Source organism: Odocoileus virginianus, chromosome X (assembly GCF_023699985.2).
Source record: "Odocoileus virginianus isolate 20LAN1187 ecotype Illinois chromosome X, Ovbor_1.2, whole genome shotgun sequence".
Taxonomy (NCBI): Eukaryota; Metazoa; Chordata; class Mammalia; order Artiodactyla; family Cervidae; genus Odocoileus; species Odocoileus virginianus.
The window spans coordinates 44,763,629-44,778,351 of record NC_069708.1 but is presented as its reverse complement, the minus strand read 5'-3'; positions in this window follow the sequence as shown (position 1 = coordinate 44,778,351).

Here is a 14,723-nt window from a genome sequence, read left to right as displayed (position 1 = left end):
CAAGATTTTTTCAATATAGTCAAATCAATTAATGTGATTCACCATATTAACAAACTGAAAAATAAACATCATAAAACAATCTAAATAGATGCAAAGTTTTCAAAAATGTGCATCACCCATTTATGATAAATGCTCCTCAGAAAGTTTTTATAGAGAAATAAAGTTCATACGTGACAAACCTAGATTTAACATCATACTCAATGGTGAAAAGCTGAAAGCATTTCCTCTAAGATCAGAAATAACAGAAGGTTGTCCACTCTTGTCACTTTTACTTGACAGTTCTGTAAGTCCTAGAAACAGCTATCAGACAAGGAAAAAAATAGTTCCAATTGTAAAATAAAACGTGATTGTTTGCAGATGACATGATTCTATATATAGAAAACCCTAAAGATGCTACTAAAAAACTATTAGGTCTCATCAATGAATTTGGTAAACTTAAAGAATATCATATTAATATACAGAAATATTTTCCATTTCTATACACTAACAACAAAAACTCAGATGAGAGATTAAGGAAACAATCCCCTTCACCACTGGCTTAAAAATACTAAAATACCTAGCAATATACCTACCTAAGAAGGCAAAAGACTCAGAAAACTATTAGATACTGATGGAAGAAATCAAAGGTGACACAAACAGATGGAGAAATATACCATAGTCTTGGATTGGAGGAATCGATAGTGTGAAAATGGCTATACTATCCAAAACAATCTACAGATTTGGTGTAATCCCTATCAAACTACCAATTCATTTTTTCAAAGGTTAGAACAAAAAGCTTTACAATTTGTATGGGAACAAAAAGATCCCAAATAGCCAAAGCAATCCTGAGAAATAAAAACAGAGCCAATGAATATTATTAAAATGTTTGTTACAAGAAAAAAAAAAAAAAAACAGAGCCAGAGGAATCAGGCTCCCCAACCTCAGATTATATCACAAATTTACAGTCATCAAAGCAGTATGGTCCTACCACAAAACAGTAATATAGATCAATGGAACAGGATAGAAAGTACACAGATAAACCCACACTTACAGTCACCTAATCTATGACAAAGGAGACAGGACTATATAATGTAGAAAAGACAGTCTCTTCAATAAGTGGTACTGGGAAAAACTTGACAGCTACATCTAAAAGAATAGTTAGAACACACCCTAACACCATACATAAAAATGAAATCAAAATGAATTAAAGACTACATTAGAGACTGGATATCATAAGACATTTACAAAAGACACAGGGTGAACTTGCTTTGATATAAATCACAGCAAGGTCTTTTTTTGATCCATCTCCTAGAATAATAAAAATTAAAACAAAAATTAAAACAAAATAGGTATTTTTTTCATTTATTTTTATTAGTTGGAGGCTAATTACTTTATAATATTGTAGTGGTTTTTGTCATACATTGACATGAATTAGCCATGGATTTACATGTATTCCCCATCCCTATCCTCCCTTTTTGTTTTATTTTATTTTTTATTTTTTTTTAATTTTTGTTTTAATTTTCATTATTCTAGGAGATGGATCAAGAAAAGATCTGATTCATGTCAATGTATGTCAAAAACCACTACAATATTATAATTAGCCTCCAACTAATAAAAATAAATGGGGGAAATGTAAAAATAAATAAATAATTAAAAATGTAAAATTAAAAAAAGGAGACCTAATTAAACTAAAAAGCTTTTGCAGACCAAAGAAAACTGCAAATGAAAAGAACAACAAAAAAAAATTCCCTAAGAATGGGAGAACATATTTGCAAATGAAGGAAACAACACAGGATTAACCTCTAAAATATACAAACAGCTCATGCAGCTCAATCTGAAAAACCAACAGCCAAATCAAAAGTGTGTGAAATATCTAGACATTTCCCTAAAGAAAACATATATACAAATGGTTAAAAAGAATATGAAAAGATGCTCAACATCACCAATTATTAGAGAAATGCAAATTAACACTACAATGCATTATCACCTCACACCACTCAGAATGACCCTCGTATAAATCTATGCAAAAGTGTACAAAATACACAAATATGTTATAAAGTGGGAGCTACAAAGGAATAAAGATTTGTATGCTATTGAAGTTAAGTTTATCTCAATTTAAGATAGATTATTATTACCTTAAGATATTATATGCAATTAACATGGTAATCACAAATAAAATATCTATAGAATATACTCAAAAGGAAATGAGAAGGTAATTAAAAGGTATCACTACAAAAACTGGCTGACGTATTAAGAAAGCAGTGATGGAGTAAATGTCAGAGCTACAGAAAATAACCAAATGCCAAACAAAAGTCCTTATCTCTTAGAACTGACTGAAATTTTGTTGTTTGTTTTTTAGTTGCTCAGTCATGTCTGACTCTTTTGCAACCCCATGGACTGTAGCCCACCAGCCTCCTCTGTCCATGGATTTCCCAGGCAAAAATACAAGATTGACTTGCCATTTCCTTCTCCATATTTTAAATATAAATGGATGAAATTCCCATAGCAAGACTTATAACTCAGAATGGATAAAAAGCAGGATCCATGGCTTCTCTGGTGGCTTAGTGATAAAGAATCTTCTTGTCAGTGCAGGAGGCAAAGGTTTAATTCCTGATCCAGGAAGATTTCACATGCTGTGCAGCAACTAAGCTCCTGCACCACAACTATTGAGCCTGTGTTCTAGAGCCAGGAGCTGCAACTACTGAAGCCCACATGCCCTACAGCCCACGCTCTGCAATAAAAGAAGCAATCTCAATTAGAAGTCTATGCATTGCAACTAAAGAGTAGTCCCTGTTTGCCACGACTACAGAAAGCCTGTACAGCAAGGAAGACCCAGTACAGCCAAAAATAAATAAAACTATTTAAAAAATCCTTAAAAAAAAAAAGAAAAGAAAAACCTGGATCCAACCATGCACTATTAGAGGCCCAACTATGAGAGATTTGTGAACATATATTGATTGAAAGTGAAAGTATGGAGAAAGCAGATTCCACACATATATTAACTAAGGACAGTTGGATTGGCTATACTAATATCAGAAAAATTAGACTTAGTCTAAAATTGATATAAGGGCAAAAGGGAAATTTATATATTGATGTAATGGTCAGCCTTTTGTATCTGCAGGGTTTGCATTTGTGGATTTAATCAACCATTTACAGAAAATATTTTGAAAATAAAATTACAGGAGGTTCTAAAAAGTGAAACATGTATTTGCTGTATGTCAGATTATTTGCAAGGTTTTTATGTATTATTAGGTATTAGAAATGATCTGGAAATGATTTAAAGTGTATCGGAGAATTATGTAGGTTATGTGCAAATACTACATCATTTTATATAAGAGACTTGAATATCCACAGATTTTGGTATCCACAGGGTTCCTGGAATGAGTCCCACATGGATAAGATGAATGAATGTGTATCCATGAAAAATCAGAGCTCCGCAAAAAGTAGTATTAAGAAGAAAATTTATAGCTATAAATTTCGGCAATAAAAAATGAAGTATCAAATCAGCAAACTACCTTTATTTCATTTCATAAGAACTTAGACAAAGAAGACCATTTTTTAAAAGATGTAGAGAGCCCTGGGAAACAGAAAAGGCTTGCAGGAAGTAATTTATTACCTATAGTGCACTGTGGCTATTGGTAGCAAGTGCAGTTCAGTTGTCATCATCCAACACAGTGAAAGGGTGACATATTTCACAATTAGTATTTTTTGGGCTCCAAAATCACTGCAGATGGTGATTGCAGCCATAAAATTAAAAGACGCTTACTCCTTGGAAGAAAAGTTGTGATAAATCTAGACAGCATATTAAAAAGCGGAGATATTACTTTGCCAACAAAGGTCCATCTAGTCAAGGCTATATTTTTCCTAGTAGTCATGTATAGATGTGAGAGTTGGACTGTAAAGAAAGCTGAGTGTCAAAGAATTGATGCCTTTGAACTGTGGTGTTGGAGAAGACTCTTGAGAGTCCCTTGGACTGCAAGGAGATCCAGCCAGTCCATCCTAAAGGACATCAGTCCCAAATATTCATTGGAAGAACTGATGTTGAAGCTGAAACCCCAATACTTTGGCCACCTGATGCAAAGAGCTGACTCATTTGAAAAGACCCTGATGCTGAGAATGATCGAAGGTGAGAGGAGAAGGGGACGACAGAGGATGAGATGGTTGGATGGTATCGCTGACTCAGTGGACATGAGTTTGAGTAAACTCCGGGAGTTGGTGATAGACAGGGAGGCCTGACGTGCTGCAGTCCATGGGGTTGCAAAGAATCAGACACGACTGAGTGACTGAACTGAACCGAACTGATGCCAAGGACACCTCTAAACTTCCTCCAAGTCAGGCAGATGAATCTACTTTATTTCACCACCCTTCACATGACTGAGATTCTATTATCCCTGAAGCTAGCTCAGTTCCATCTCTGTGTTTAGATAGCTTCAGTGATTCTCAAAACGTCACTGTCTGTTCTGTTTGTTCTCCTCTAGGGGTGAGCCTTCCAGAGCCAGTTGACTACTTCTTCTTTCATAATTGATTTAGCTGAACTATTTAGCTCTAGAAAATTTTCTGCTTTGGTCTCTGGAGCTCCCATGTTCAGGTTTCTAATGGGAAACTGGCCAGAAGCATTCTCATACCTTGGGGTTTATTTGAATTTGGTTGATTCTCATTTTAGGGCTCTGTAAAAGATACATAATGAAATTTCTCTTGCAATTAATTACTGTAGGAAAAAGCTCACATACATATACATTTTAAATAAAACACCTCTATAAAGGGCTGATTGAGCAATTATGTAAATGACATTTGCTCTTTTAAAGTAATAATAAATTAGGACTTTTTCTAAAGCAAAACAGAGAAAAAAAAAGAGGCATATGGTGGATCTGATGCCCATTCTCCAGACAAATGGCCCAGCAGGGTGTAAATGGATTTCTCAGGACCAAACAGCCTCTTACCACATCTTCCCCAGACTTCTTGTTAGTGTGTCAGTGTGTGATCCTTGTTGCTCTCCCCTTACCTCCTCCAGCCCTGCAAAGTTCTACAAGTTCCATTCATGTGTGACTCTCTCTCATTCCACATTGGCTGGACTGGAGTCCAGTTTGTCAATGTTTGCTGAGAGATCTACTTCCTGAAAAATAATATCCAGCCTGATGACTAGATGACAAGTGACAAGACCATTAAGGGAGGAGATGAGTCTTTTTACACCCTCTTCAGTGAGATGGATGCTGGCAAGCAGGAAGACATCTGCAGAACCTGGCATGCAAGTCAGGGTAGTGTTTCTAGATCTAGAACACATGGCTATTATGAGGTTCACATTGGCACCTACCACCAGCTCTTCCACCTTGAGTGCCTCGTTAAAGGCAAGGAAGATGTTAACAATAACTATGCCCATGGGTACTACACCGTCCACAAGTAGATCACTGACCTTGTCTCAGACCACATTTAAAAGTGGTTGACCAGTGCAAAAATCTTTAGGACACCTTGGTTTTCCATAGTTTTTGTGGGAGAATCAGTTTTTGTTTCGCCTTCCTCCTGATGGAATGCCCTTTCAGCTGATGATGGCAAGATGTCCAAGGTGGAATTCTCCATTTATCCAGGCCCCCTAGGTTTCCATAGCTATAGTTGTGCCCTGAAACTTAATTTTTAGCACCCTGGAACACTCCGATTGTGTCTTGATAATATACAATGAGGTTATCTATGACACCTGTTGTAAAAATCTTGATATTGAGCACTCAACCTATACTAACCTTAACCAAATATATGTAACCTTATTAGCCCAATTGTGTACTCCATCACTGCTTCACTTAGATTTCATGGAGCCCAGAATGTTGGTGTGACAGAATTCCAGACCATCCTGGTGCCCTATCCCTGCATGCATTTCCCTCTGGCCATATTTGCTCCCATCATCTCTGCTGAGAAACTCTACCACAAACATCTTACTATAACAGAGACCACCAATGCATGTTTCCTCCAGCCTAAACTAGATGATGAAATATAAGCTTCACTGTGGCATATACATGACTTGCTACCTGTTGTACTGTGCTGATATGGCTCCCAAAGGTTTCAATACTGCCATTGCCACTATCAAGACCAAGTGCACCATCCAGTTTGTGGACTGGCATCCCATTGGCTACAAAGTTGATCCTAATTACTAGCATCCTACTGTAAAATATAGTGGAAACCTGGCCAAAGTACCACAAGCTTGAGCAACACCGCAGCCATTACTAAAGCCTGGTTTTGGCTAGACAATAAGTTTGACCTAATATATGCCAAGTGTATCTTTGTTCAGATATATTGGTGAGGATATTAAGGAAAAATAATTTCCTGATGCCTATGAGGACATGCTTGCACTTGAAAACTATTATGAAAAGGTTGGAGTGGATAATGCTGAGGGAGGGTGAAGGTGAAGAGTATCAACCTTCTGCTGCAAATTTACACTATATCTTCTTGAGACTGTCTTATTTCTGTTGTTCTGTGAAGCTGTCTATTTTGGCTCTAACTTGTCAACAAAAGTGATCTTTCCATTAAAAAAAAAAAAAGGAATAAGAACAAGCTAAAGCCAGTGCATGCCAATTCAAATGGGTATTATTTGAAAATACAAATTAAAAAAATGTCCAGGAAATAATATGTCGGTGAGGATGTAGAGAAATTAGAATACTTGAGCATTGCTAGTGGCAATATAAAATGGCACAGATGCTTTGGAAACTATTAATGGCAGTTCCTCAAATAATGAAGCATAGAATCTTAGCATATGACTCAGTATTTTCACTTCTAGTTGAAAGTGAAAAGTGAAAGTGAAGTCGCTCAGTCGTGTTCGACTCTTTGCGACCCCGATGACTGTAGCTCACCAGGCCCCTCCATCCATGGGATTCTCCAGCCAAGAATACTGGAGTGGGTTGCCATTTCCTTCTCCAGGGGATCTTGCCAACCCAGGGATCAAACCCAGGTCTCCCGCATTGCGGGCAGACGCTTTAACCCCAGAGCCACCAGGAAGCACACTTCTGGTTATACCCTCTCAAAAATTGAAATCAGGGACTTCAAGAGATAAGTGTTCACTCATGTTTATAGCAGCATTATTCACAATAGCACAAAACACTAAACCACCCAAATGTCTACTGATGCATGAATAGATAAATAAAATGTTGTACATATATACAGTGGAATATTATTCTGCTTTAAAATAGAAATAAATTTTGACATATGCTATAATGTGGGTGAAACTTGAAGGCATTATGCTAAATGAAATAAGGCAGACACAAAATTATATTTTATGATTCCACTTGCATGAGGTACCTAGAGTAGTCAAATTATAAAGACAGAGTAGAGTGGTGGTTGTCAACGATTGGGAAGAGAGGAGAATTGAGAGTTATTTTCTGATAGGTACAGAGTTTCAGTTTTGGAAAATAAAAATGTTCTGAAGTTGGATGGTGGTTATTTTTGCACAAAAATGCTAATGTACTTATGCCTTTGGCATGAACAGATATGATGACTAAAATGGCACATTTTTATTTTTATTTTTTAATTTTTTTTAAAGTTTCAATTTCAGTTTTTTTTTCTTTTTTTTTCCCATTTATTTTTATTAGTTGTAGGCTAATTACTTTACAATATTGTAGTGGTTTTTGTCATACATTGACATGAATTAGCCATGGATTTACATGTATTCCCCATCCCGATCCCCCCTCCCACCTCCCTCTCCATCCAAGCAGCTTTCAAGAGTCTTCTCTAACACCACAAATCGAAAGCATCGATTTTTTGGTTCTCAGCCTTCTTTATGGTCCAACTCTCATATCTGTACATGCCTACTAGAAAAACCATAGCTTTGACTCTATGGATCTTTGTAGGTAAAGTGATGTCTCTTATTTTTAATATACTGTCTAGGTTTGTCATAGCTTTTCTTCCAAGGATCAAGTGTCTTTTAATTTCATGGCTTCAGCCACTGTCCATGGTGATTCTGGAGCCCAAGAAAATAAAATTTGTCACTGTTTCCACTTTTTCCCCTTTTATTTGCCATGAAGTGATGGGACTGGATGCCATGATCTTTGTTTCTTGATTGTTGAGTTTTAAGCCGGCTTTTTCACTCTCCTCTTTCACCCTCATCAAGAGGCTCTTTCTTTTCATTTTTTGCCATTAGGGTGGTTATCATCTACATAACTGAAGTTATTGATATTTGTCCCAGCAGTCTTGATCCTAGCTTGTGATTCATTCGACCTGGCATTTCACATGATGTACTCTGCATATAAGTTAAATAAGCAGGGTGACAATATACAGCCTTGATGTATTTCTTTCCCAATTTTGAACCAGTCTGCTGTTCCATGTCCAGTTATAGCTGTTGCTTCTTACCCTAAACACAGGTTTCTCAGGAGACAGGTAAGGTGGTCTGGTATTCCCATCTCTTTAAGAATTTTCCACAGTTAGTTGCGATCCACAGAGTCAACGGCTTTAGGCTGCAATATTAGTTACTTTATACCTTTAAAGGACTCAGTGTGGCTCAGACAGTAAAGAATCCATCTGCAATGCAGGAGACCTGGGTTCAGTCCCTGGGTTGGGAAGATCCCCTGGAAAAGGGAATGGCTACCCACTTCAGTATTCTTCCCTGGGGAGTTCCATGGACAGAGAAGCCTGACATGAGACAGTTCATGGAGTTACAATGAGTAAGACAGGACTTAGGGACGAAACAATAACAACAAACTTTTCTTTGGATATTTGTATTTTCAACAGAATTTAGAGAATGTTCATGTTTATTCTCCACATTAATAGTTCCTTTCTTAGTACTTTATTTCTACTCCTTTCTTCTTCTAATATTGCTTTTATTGTTGTTATGTAATTTTATTTCCCTGATCATCTTTTTTCATGTCATTGCCATTCTTCTATTACTCACCTAGCTCACTATTTATCAAAATCTATTGTTTTATCTTTTATATTACCATTTATATGCTACTGTATATATTTGTATAGTCTCTTGAAATTCATAATGAATGCAAACTAGATGTTTATAACTTTCATAAAATATATCTTTAATTATATTGATTTAAAAATGTTCCAGATGTATGCTCTCCCTTTGTAATATGCTATTTTGCCTTCTTTTTAAAATTTATCCCTTAGTCTATAATGCATGCTTTATACAGATTATTTTCTGTTTGATTTACCTTGATAGAGAGAAATTCACTTTTCAAATCTTAAGTTGGAGGCATAATGTATATATACACGAAATATTGCATAATTTTCACTCTTTTATTTAACTTGATTGGGGTCTACTGAGAAACGTTCTCATAATGTTTTCTCCTACTCAAGTAATTATAAATAATAGAATTATTCAAAAGCAATATCAAGGCTTTTGTAGTTCTTATCAAAATACATAAAGGAGCATTACAACAGAGTGTATCTTTAGTAGAGCTGTTTAAGATGAAGTTATTGACTACTATCAAAATCATATCTCCAGGAATAAAGTGCAAGCTACTTTTCCTCTTTCCTTAGATATAGTAAAGTGAAAGGTGCATGATGATAGCCTTGAACATCTTATAAGTTTGATTCTTATAATAGGAGTGTGCTTTCTTTCCTATTATGAAAAAAATGTCTCTATTGTCGAGATAGTTTTGCAGTTGGGATGTGTTTATGGGCAAGCACAAATTTTCCCCCACCTTCTGATTCTTTTCTCTACCTTAGATTTTATTAAATTCTAGTAGACAATATTTCATTTATAATCATAACATTAGTCAATGTTCCTAATATCTAGTGCTAATATTGCATTTTCTTTTCTTTTTTATATGTATTCTTAGAATAGACAATGCTAGCTGACCCCAATTATCACCCACATGTTCATATTTTTCCATTTTCAAAAAAATGACATAATTTCCAATTAACAGAAAAGTTGCAATAATAATACAAAGAACTATCATAAGCTCTTTATCCAGATTCAAGATCTTTTAAAATATTTTGTTCCATTTTCTTTATCATTATTATTTTTCTCTCCTCTTTCTCTCTTTTAGAGTCACTTGAGAGTAAGTTTTAATAACCATGATTCTTTACCCTTAAGTAAATTGGTATCTTAAGAAGAATATATAGATAGATAGATGCCATCAATTTTTGCAATAATGTTCTTTATATCTATTTTTATTTCATTCTGAGATCAAATCCAAAATCCTAACTTGCATTTAATTGTACTGTTTGCTTTGTATTCTGTTATCTGGAATAGTTCTTCAGCTTTTTTTTTTTTTTAGAGTTTCTTGATTTCAAAATTAAATACATAGACTAGTCATTTTGATGAATATTCCTCAATTTGGAGTTGTCTGATGTTGTTTCATTATAGGATTCAGATTTATTTTAGAATAACTCAGAAGTGATGTTTTCTCCTCAATGAATTTTTTCAAGATGCATGTAAATGTTGGTGATTTTAATGTTGATCATCTAGCTAAGTGGTTCTGTTAGATTTCTCCATTGTAAAGATGCTATGCTTCTCTTTGTAAGTAATAGCTAATATTGGGGGAATATTTAGAGACTATATAAACACTTTTTCCCACATGAATGTCTCCACACACTAGTTAACATTAATTTATAACTTTATAACTGTCATTTCTACATTTATTAGTTAGCATTCAAGTATAAAGAAGAGCTTTCCATTCTCCCCATATATTTATTTAACTATTTAACTATTCATTTATATCAGTGTAAACTCACAGATTCTATAATATTCAAATAACTATAAATTATAATACTATAATTTGATCTTGGGTTGCTTCAATTTGGGGCAGTGGAAATTATACTAAAACTACCTCTTGGGTCCCTTAGACATGTCAGCATCATTTGTCAAGTATTTTCTTTCTTTCTGGAACAAAATATTATTTCATGATCATTTTGTATTCTTCCTCATCCAGACTTGGAACTAGCCATTTCTCCAGAGATTTCTGTAACCTTTTAGTGGAGAATGGTATTCATAAGTGAAAATATGATTGTTAGATTTGTTCATTCTTACTGAGTAGTCATTGACTCTAGGTATTCTCAGCATAAATGCATATTGACATGCCAAATACCAATCTAATATTGCACAATTAAAATATGCATGCTAGCTTTCATATTTCAAGAGTTGTAATTCTCTTCTCTAAAACTCAGAAAAGAGATTCAACTGTACACCACAATTAGTAGCCCTTGATATAACATTATACATTATATATATGGTATATATAATTATATACACTGCCCCAAATGCTGTTAGTAATGGGAGTGTCTCAGGCACAAAAATGATTCAAAGGTAGAAAAAAATATGCCTGAAACTCCTTAGTGTTTGTTTTTTTGTTTGTTTGTTTGTTTGCTTTTTGATGCTGTACAGAAGTAGGAAGCCAGCTCAACTCTATTCTATGTGTTTAGCTTATATATTTTCATCAGTTATATTTTCTAAAAATTTAAAATTGTGTTTGTAAAACTGAAAACATTTCCAGGGTATGTCTAGATGTAAATGTCATTTAAAATATATATATATAGAGAGAGAGCTTGCCAATCTGCATATATGATTTTCTTCAACTTAAAGGGAAAAATCTTCAGTTTAAGTTTGAATATTTATTGTCAATTGCTATGATTCGTTGCTAAGAAATACCTATAATTCTTAAAATGGATATCTACTTTATGATCTTCATATAAATTTCTCACCCTTTTCATTGTCACTTCTTTGCAGCTTAAGAACTTTAATCTTATCTTTATGGCTTTATTTTGCTGTTTCATGGAGAACATGTATTCTAAAATTTCATTGGCAATGCCAATCAGATTTATTTTTATTCATCTTCTTTCTGTGTATGAAATAACTTCTGGAAGATATCTTTCTCATCACCACCTCTTACAACCACAAATCTGTTCTTTGTGTCTATGACTTTTTAAAAAAAAATTTAGATTCCACATATTAGAGCTCAAGAGTAGGTCTTATTTTCCTGGATCTACAATAGATTTAAAATAAGTTTTGTAAGACTTTTTTTTATTCTAGTTAAAGCATCCTGAGATAGTAAAAGAGATATAGGAATGATATTTGCTATAAGACAGAATGTGGTTTGGATAGGTCACACTAAAACTTATCATTTCAATAAAAATGGAAAAATCATAATTTTTACATGATATTAGCCTCTGCATTAAAAATGGACATTTATTTATATGTTTTTATGGCACATCCAGTTTTCCTGTATATAATGCTTAAATACATAGCTGTTAAGTTAAAAATAGAGACAGTTTATTCTTTAATATTAACTGTAACAATTTTACCCAGAACAAAAGATAGAGAAGGTTGATGTATCTATATCATATTTCAATTTTTACCATATAAAATTGTTTATCTATTATGACTAGTTCAGTTCAGTTCAGTCACTCAGTTGTGACTGGCTCTTTCCAACCCCATGGACTGCAGTGTGTCAGGCTTCCTTGTTCATAACCAACTCCTGGAGCTTGCTCAAACTCATGTCCATCAAGTCGGTGATGCCATCCATCCATCTCATCCTCTTTCATCCCCTTCTCCTTCTGCCTTCAATCTTTCCATTGAGTCGGTGATGCTATCCAACTATCTCATCCTCTGTCATCCTCTTCTCCTCCTGCTTTCAATCTTTCCCAGCCATCAGGGTCTTTCCAATGAGTCAGCTCTTCACATCAGGTGGCCAAATTATTGGAGCTTCAGCTTGAGCATCAGTCCTCCCAATGAATATTCAGGACTGATTTGATCTCCTTGCTGTCCAAGGGCCTCTCAATAGTTTTCTCCAACACCATGGTTCAAAAGCATCAATTCTTCAGTGCTCATATTTCTTTATGGTCCAGCTCTCACATCCATACATGACTACTGGAAAAATCATTGTTTTGACTAGATGGACCATTGTCAGTAAAGTAACATCTCTGCTTTTTAATATGTTGTCTAGGTTTATCATAGCTTTTCTTCCAAGGAGCAAGCATCTTTTAATTTCATGGCTGCAGTAACCATCTGATTTTTGAGCCCAAGACAATGAAGTCTTCCACTGTTACTATTGTTTCCCCATGTATTTACCATGAAGTGATGGGACCAGATGCCATGATCTTAGTTTCATGAATGTTGAGTTTTAAGCCAGCTTTTTCACTCTCCTATTTTACCTTCATCAAGAGGATCTTTAGTTGCTCTTCACTTTCTGTATGAGGCTGGTGTCATCTGCATATCTGAGGTCATTGATATTTCTCCCAGCAATCTTGATTCCAGCTTGTGCTTCATCCAGTCCAGCATTTCACATAATGTATTCTACATATAAGTTAAGTAAGCAAGGAGATGATATACAGCGTGATGTACTCCTTTTCCAATTTGGAACCAGTCCATTGTTTCATGCCCGGTTCTAACTGTTGTTTCTTGACCTACATACAGGTTTCTCAGGAGGTAGGTAAGGTGGTCTGGTATTCCTATATCTTGAAGAATTTTCCACAGTTTGATGTGATCCACACAGTCAAAGGTTTTAGCATAGTCAATGAAGCACAAGTAGATGTTTTTCTGGAATTGACTTGCTTTTTCTATGATCTATTGGTTGGCAATTTGATCATTGGTTCCTCTGCTTTTTCTAAATCCAGCTTGTACATCTGGAAGTTTTCGGTTGAAACTTCAACTTCCATACTGTTGAAGTCTACCTTGGACAATTTTGAGCATTACTTTGCTATCATGTGAGATAAGTGCAATCATGTGGTAGTTTGAACATTTTTTGGCACTGCCTTTCTTTGGGATTGGAATGAAAACTGATGTTTTCAAGTCATGTGGCCACTACTCAGTTTTCCAAATTTGCTGGGATTTTGAATGCAGCACTTTCACAGCATCATCTTTTAGGATTTGACATAGCTCAGCTGGAATTCCATCACCTCCACTAGCTTTGTTCATAGTGATTCTTCCTAAGGTCCACTTGACTTCACATTCCAGGATGTCTGGCTCTAGGTGAGTGATCACACCATTGTGGTTATCTGGTTCATGAAGATCTTTTCTGTATATTTCTTCTATGTTTTCTTGCCACCTCTTCATAATATTTTCTGCTTCTGTTAGGTCCATACCTTTTCTGTCTTTTATTGTGCCCATCTGCGTGTACTATTTCCTTGGTATCTCTAAATTGCTTGAAGAGATCTCTAGTCTTTCCCATTCTATTGTTTTCCTCCATTTCTTTGCACTGATCACTTAGGAAGACTTCTTTATTTCTCCTTGCTGTCTTTTGGAACTCTGCATTTAGATGGATATATCTTTCCTTTTCCCCTTTGCCTTTTGCTTCTCTTTTCTCAACTATTTGTAAGGCCTCCTAAGACAACCATTTTGTTTTTGCATTTCTTCTTCATAGGGATGGTTGACCACAGCCTCTTATACAATGTTATGAACCTCTGTTCATGGCTTTTTAGGCAGTCTATCAGATCTAATCCCTTGAATCTCTTGGCCACTGCCACTGTATAATCATAAGGGACTTGATTTAGGTCATACCTGAATGGTCTAATGGTTTTCCCTACTTTCTTCAATTTAAGTCTGAATTTCGCAACAAGGAGTTCTTGATCTGAGCCACAGTCAGCTCCTGATCTTGTTTTTGCTGACTCTAGAGCTTCTCCATCTTCGGCTGCAAAGAATATAATCAGTCTGATTTTGGTATTGGCCGTCTGGTGATGTCCATGTATAGAGTCATCTTGTGTTGTTGGAAAACAGTGTTTGATATGACCAGTGCATTCTATAATATTCTAAAGCTATAGAATACCTGGAAAAGTTGAATTCCCAGCATATGTTGCAAATGGTATATTGGCTGTTCTTTTCACAT